This window comes from Rhinopithecus bieti, unplaced genomic scaffold (genome assembly GCF_001698545.2).
Source record: "Rhinopithecus bieti isolate Rb0 unplaced genomic scaffold, ASM169854v2 scaffold_46210, whole genome shotgun sequence".
Classification (NCBI taxonomy): Eukaryota; Metazoa; Chordata; class Mammalia; order Primates; family Cercopithecidae; genus Rhinopithecus; species Rhinopithecus bieti.
In genome coordinates, this window is record NW_016818673.1 from 99,150 (window position 1) to 105,853 (window position 6,704).

At 41.8% G+C, this 6,704-nt stretch overlaps 1 protein-coding gene and 1 pseudogene across 1 annotated transcript in view; one reads left to right on the plus strand and one right to left on the minus strand.

The window, feature by feature from the left end:
• Positions 1–6,704, minus strand: part of EVI5 (ecotropic viral integration site 5) — a gene marked incomplete at its 3' end in the record, with an annotated part of 127,504 nt that overhangs the window by 83,608 nt on the left and 37,192 nt on the right. The gene's annotated exons all lie outside the window — the stretch shown is intronic.
• The window catches only part of LOC108518750 (cyclin-J pseudogene), a 7,966-nt pseudogene continuing 6,943 nt past the window's right edge, over positions 5,682–6,704 (plus strand).

Sequence of the window (6,704 nt, forward strand, 5' to 3'; positions counted from 1 at the left end):
CAGAACTTTGGGAGGCCGAGGCGGGTGGATCACTTGAGGTCAGGAGTTTGAGACCAGCCTAACCATCATGGGGAAACCCTGTTTCTATTAAAATACAAAATTAGCCGGGTGTGGTGGTGCACACCTGTAGTCTCAACTACTTGGGAAGCTGAGGTGGGAGGATCACTTGAGCCCAGGAGGCGGAGGCTGCAGTGAGCCAAGACTGCATCACTGCACTCCAGCCTTGGCAACAGAGCTAGACTCCATCTCAAAAAAAAAAAAAAAAAAAAAAAAAAACAGAAAAAATTATACTCATTCGCCAAAGAAAAAAGTTAACATATAAATTAGTCTGATGGCTATTAAAATAGTCCCTTCTGATAAATTGCTGTTGGATATAGAAAAGTGTAAATGGGCGAGGCACAGTGGCTCATGCCCGTAATCCCACTACTTTGGGAGGCCAAGGCAGAAGGACTGCTTGTGTCCAGCAGTTCAAGATCAGCCTGGGCAACACAGTGAGACCCTATCTCCACAAAAAATTAAAAAGAAAATTAGCCAGACATGGTGGCGTATGTCTGTGATCCCAGCTACTTGGGATGCTGAGGCGGGAGGATCACTTGAGCCTGAGAGGTCAAGGCTGTAGTGAACTGTGATCATGCCACTGCTCTCTAGCCTGGGCAGCAGAGCAAGACTCTGTCTCAAAAAAAAAGTGTTTTTAAAAAAAAGCGTAAGTGGGTAAAACAACCATGTATTATTACCCGATACAAGTAATGAGGGGAAAGCTATAGAATAATTTTTACGACACATTTGTAACAGTCTGCATTTTCCAAAGATGGCCTATATAGTCCGCAGGTTCCACATCTGCAGGTTCTAAACCAATCACGCATCAAAAATATTCAAAATAATACAATTAAAAGTAATACAGATTTTTTAAAACAGTACTGTGTAACAACTACTTACACAGCATTTACATTGTATTAGGTATCAATAAGTAATCTAGAAATGATTTTAAAGTATACAGGAAGATGTTTGTATGTTATACACAAATACTGCATTATTTTATATATATATAGGACTTAAGCATCCATGGTAGTATGAGGGCAGTGATCTTGGAACCAATCCCCTGCAGATGCAGCAAGAAAACTAATTGTTATCTTAGTTTCCTAGTACTGCCGTTACAAAGTACCACAAACTGGGTGGCTTAAAATAACAGAAATAAGCCGGGTATGGTGGCTCACGCCTGTAATCCCAGTGCTTTGGGAGGCCGAGGCGGGTGGATCACTTGAGATCAGGAGTTTCAGACTAGCCTGGCCAACATGACAAAACTCCATCTCTACCAAAAATACAAAAATTAGCTGGGCATGATGGTGGGCGCCTGTAGTCCCAGCTACTCGGGAGGCTAAGACAGAAGAACTGCTTGAACCTGGGAGGCGGAGGTTGCAGTGAGCCGATATCACGCCACTGCACTCCAGCCTGGGTGACAGAGCCAGACTCCATCTCACACACACACAAAAAAAAGAACCAGAAATGTATTATCTCACAATTCTGGAGGGTAGAAGTCCAAAATCAAGTTGTCAGAAGGGTCATTCTCCCGCTAAAACCTGTAAGAAGAATGTTCCCTTGCCTCTTCCTAGCTTTGGGTGGTTTGCCAGCAATGACCAACATTTCTTGGTTTGTAGTTGCAGCACTTTAAACACTTGGATCTCGGCCTCCATGATTACGTGACATTCTCCCCTCCGGTGACTGTGTCTTCCCTAATTATATTTGCAACAACCTGTTTCCAAATAAAGTCACATTCTGAGGTGCCAGGGTACTGTGATAGCTGGACTTCAACATATCTTTTGAAGGACACAATCCAGTCCATAACATGGCCACATTTCCTATCCCACGTCTTCCCATAGGGTGGTGAAGTCCACATCCCCTCCCCTTGAACCCAAGCAAAGCTGGTTGACTGCTTCAACCAAAAGTGGGCACCAAAAGTGATTACTGAGCTTAACTCTTGGAATCTGGCTACCATGCTTTCAAGAAGCCCAAACTAGCCCACACAGAGACCACATGGAGAGTACAGGCATTCTCACTAACAGTCCAGCTGAGGTGCCAGCCTCAACCACCAGGCACAAATGTAAATATACCCCAACTGATTCTAGGCCCTAAATGAAGAGTCAACCCCAGCCTGTAAGTCTTCCCAGCTGAGACCAAAGACATGAAGCAGAGACAAGTCCTCTTCATAATCCTCTGTCTAAATTCCTGACCCACAGAATGTAAGCACATACTAAAATGATTATTTGAAGCCACGAAGTTTCATGGTGGTTTGTTACACAGCTACAGTAACTGAAACAGTATCACATTATCCCACAAAACAAAATTAAAATATTTAACAGTCTTTGAAATAAAACCAGGAAACTAAAAGTATATAGTATCAGTAAAGACAGCATATCAGACTTATTTTATTTTGAGGAGACAGAAGATTCAAATAATTGAGAAAAAAAATATTTTCATTTGTCTATAGTGTGCTATGAGTAGGTACAAGGACACTAAGAAAATATAAATAAATATTGGCAAGGCACGGTGGCTCACACTTGTAATTCTAGCACTTTGGGGGGCCAACACAGGTGGATCACCTGAGGTCGAGAGTTCGAGACCAGCCTGACCAACATGAAGACACCCTATCTCTACTAAAAATACAAAAATCAGCTGGGCATGGTGGTGCATACGTGTAATCCCAGCTACTCGGGAGGCTGAGGCAGGAGAATCACTTGAACCCGGGAGGCAGAAGTTGCAGTGAGCCGAGATCGTGCCATCGCACTCTAGCCTGGGCAACAAAAGTGAAACTCTGTCTCAAAAAAAAAAAAAAAAAAGAAAATCCTATTAATGCTCTGGAGGCCTGAGAATAACATTTAATTAGGGTAGGAAAACTTACTGATTTGTGGCTCAGAGTCAGGATGCATATAAACCCTGAATACAAAATTAAACCACATCATTACTTTTTCACTGCTATTAAAACAGTATTTTGATTAGCATGCTAAGGCAATGCTGAGATACATGATCTCCAATTTAGCCTTTTGTTTAATATGTAGACTATATCCATGAAATCAGAATCTTGTTTTTTTTATGTAATATAGGAAACAAGTTGAAGATCTTATTGTAAATATTCATATCTTCACTGACTAAAATAAAGCAGAAACATTTCAGTAAAGATACTGAGATGAGATTGGGTCAATGTCATAGCAGTTCCTAATTAAATTTACATTTTAGAAAATTAGATCACAGCCATAAAAACGAATGAAGTACTTACATATTCTACAACTTGTTTTGATCTTGAAAGTACTGTGTTAAAGTGAAAGAAGTCAGTGACAAAAGACCACATACTACGATTCCATTTATATGAAATGTACAGAGTAGCATATTTATAAACAGAAAGTAGATTACCAGTTGCTTGGGGCTGGGGAGGATAGAAGGATGGGCGGCAATAACTAAAGGGTACAAGGTATATTTTCGAGGTGATGAAATTGTTCTAAAATTGACTATGATGAGGGTTGCACATATCTATGAACATACTAAAAACCACTGAATCGTACCCTTTAAATGGGCACATTGTCTGGGGTGTGTGAACTATATATCTAGAAAGCTGTTTTTAAAAATTTGTCAGCTGGGCACAGTAGCTCACACCTGTAAACCCAGCACTTTGGGAGGCCAAGGCGGGTAGATCACCTGAGGTCAGGAGTTCAACACCAGCTTAGCCAAAATGGTGAAACCCTGTCTCTACTAAAAATACAAAAAAATCAGCCAGGCATCGTGGCGCGGGCCTGTAGTCTTAGCTGCTCGGGAGGCTGAGACAAGAGAATCGCTTGAACCTGGAAGGTGGAGGTTGCAGCAGTGAGCTGAGATCCACTGCACTGCAGCCTGGGCAACAAAGCAAAACTGTCTATTAAAAAAAAAAAAAAATTGTCATACAAATTTGGCCATAAAGTAACAAAAAGCACAGTATGATGCAAGCAATGCTTGATGACCCTATTCCTTCCTAATCAAGACTCTAGTATATTCCAATCTTCATTTCTTTTTCCAACTTTCTTTACCATGTGGCTCTTTACACATTGCCAAGTGGCTTCAACTTAATAAAGCAGAAGTGATCTAATATTAGTTCCCCATTTCCTTCTCCATCCACTTCAAGACATCTTATAGTTTAATGTATCTTAATAGCAAACTTATAGGAACAGCACAGAAGACAGACAACATTAAAAACTATACTTGCATGTAGGACAACTCAGAAAAGTATCATGAATAGATGGAATCTACTGAATGATAAAAATGCTACAAACACCATTTAGTTGCCGTCAATAAGAAATTTGCTTGTTTTAAAAAAATCCAGGCCAAGTGCAGTGGCTCACGCCTGAAATCCCAAATGAAATCCCAACACTTTGGGAGGCCAAGATAGGTGGATCACCCAAGGTCAGAAGTTCAAGACCAGCGTGGCCAACATGGCGAAACCCCGTTTCTACTATAAATACAAAAATTAGCAGGCCTGGTGGCACGCCCCTGTAGTCCCAGCTACTCAGGAGGCTGAGGCAGGAGAATAGCTTGAACCTGGGAGGCGGAGGTTGCAGTGAGTCGAGATCATGTCACTGCACTCCAGCCTGGGTGACAGAGCGAGACTCCATCTCAAAAAAAAAAAAAAAAATCTAGAAAATTTTAACAGGTTTATTTATAATTGTCATAAAGTTGAACTGCTGAAATTTAACATCGACTCGGATTAATGCTTTACACCACCACATTTATATTAAAAATTCACACAAAGGCCAGGCACAGTGGCATGCACCTATAGTCCATCCCAGCTTCTCAACAGGCTGAGGTAGGAGAATCACTTGAACCCAAGAGATTGAGATTGCAGTATGATATGATGGTGCCACTGCACTCCAGCCTCAGCGGCAGAGCAAGACTGTCCCTAAAAAGAAATTCACACACAAAGGAAAATGGAAAAACTGCCCATACCTGATTTCTGATCCTACTTTTCCATTCACAATCATATACTTAGGAACCTTTTGACCTCATGAGAAAAAAAAAAAAATTAATGTTCAGAACTACTAAGAACAAGAAGAAGAGAATTTTGTTTTTTATATTGAAATGGTTTTCCACCATGGTGTTTTTTTTTTTTTTTTTTTTGACAAGGTCTGTCACCCAGGCTAGAGTGCAATGGCATGATCTCAGCTCATAGCAACCTCCACCTCCCAGGCTCAAGTGACCCTCCTGTCTCAGCCTCCCAAGTAGCTGGGACTATAGGTGTGCACCACCACACCCGGCTAATTTCTGTATTTTTAGTAGAGACGGGGTTTCGCCATGTTGACCAGGCTGGTCTTAAGCTCCTGGGCTCAAGTGATCCACCCACTGGGGCCTCCCAGAGTGCTGGGATTACAGGTGTGAGCCACTACGCCCAGCCCAGATGAGGCATGCTAGTGAAATGTCTTGGCATAATTGTTACACATTTGGCATGGAGAGCACACAGGGTGGTGTCTTCAAAAAGGACAACGAGATAGGCCTCACTTGCCTCCTGCAAAGCACCAATAGCTGCATTCTGGAAGCACAGGTCTGTTGTGAAGTCTTGAGCAATTTCTCACACCAGACGCTGGAAGGGAAATTTGTAAATTAGAAGTTCAATGGACCTGATAATATCTAACTTCATGGAGTGCCACAGTACCAGGACTGTAATGATGAGGCTTCTTCACTCCTCCAGCAGAGGGCACACTCTTGCAAGCAGCTTCTGTAGCCGGTTGCTTCCTGGATGTTTTATCACTGGTGCATCTGCTGGCAGTAAGCTTTGTACCAGCCATGGTGTAGAGCTCACCTTACTTAACCTCCTTCTCCTTCAGCTGAAGCTCCTAATATTTAACTTCTTAAAAGGCATATGAACAAACAAGCCTGGGCATTCAGAAGCTTTTAATATGGATACTCTAACACATCTTTAATAACATATACAAAGTTCAGTTTCATCTATTATTTAACTTTCCAAAAGGAGAGACTGCCTTGAATACCTCTATATCCCCAGTATCAAAGATCTTGTCTATCATAAACCAGATGCTCAATAAATGTCTCTGTGGAATAAAGAGCAATTTCTACATATATATATATAGTATATATAAATATATATACCTAGTTAAGCAGGAAAGTACTAACTACTGAATATGAGTATTCACTTAATTAGCCAAATCATGCTAACTTCAGACAGGGAAAAACTCCCTCCCCATTTAGAGCACAGAAAGTGTTATAAAATAATGTACTTTGCCAAACATTCGAAGAGTCACTAAAAGGTAGATCCAACCTTATCATACATAATCTACATCCTGCTAAAAGTGGGCCCACAGCCTCAGATTTCCAAATATCCATACTAAGTCATGTTCACATAACTGTTCTCTAAGTCTCTTAAAATACTCAATCAAGCCACCAAAGTTGACACAGATGAAAATAAGCTCACCATTCAAAAATATAACTCATGGCCGGGCGCGGTGGCTCAAGCCTGTAATCCCAGCACTTTTGGAGGCCGAGACGGGCGGATCACGAGGTCAGGAGATCGAGACCATCCTGGCTAACACGGTGAAACCCCGTCTCTACTAAAAAATACAAAAAAATAGCCAGGCGAGGTGGCGGGCGTCTGTAGTCCCAGCTACTCGGGAGGCTGAGGCAGGAGAATGGCATGAACCTGGGAGGCGGAGCTTGCAGTGAGCCGAGATAGCACC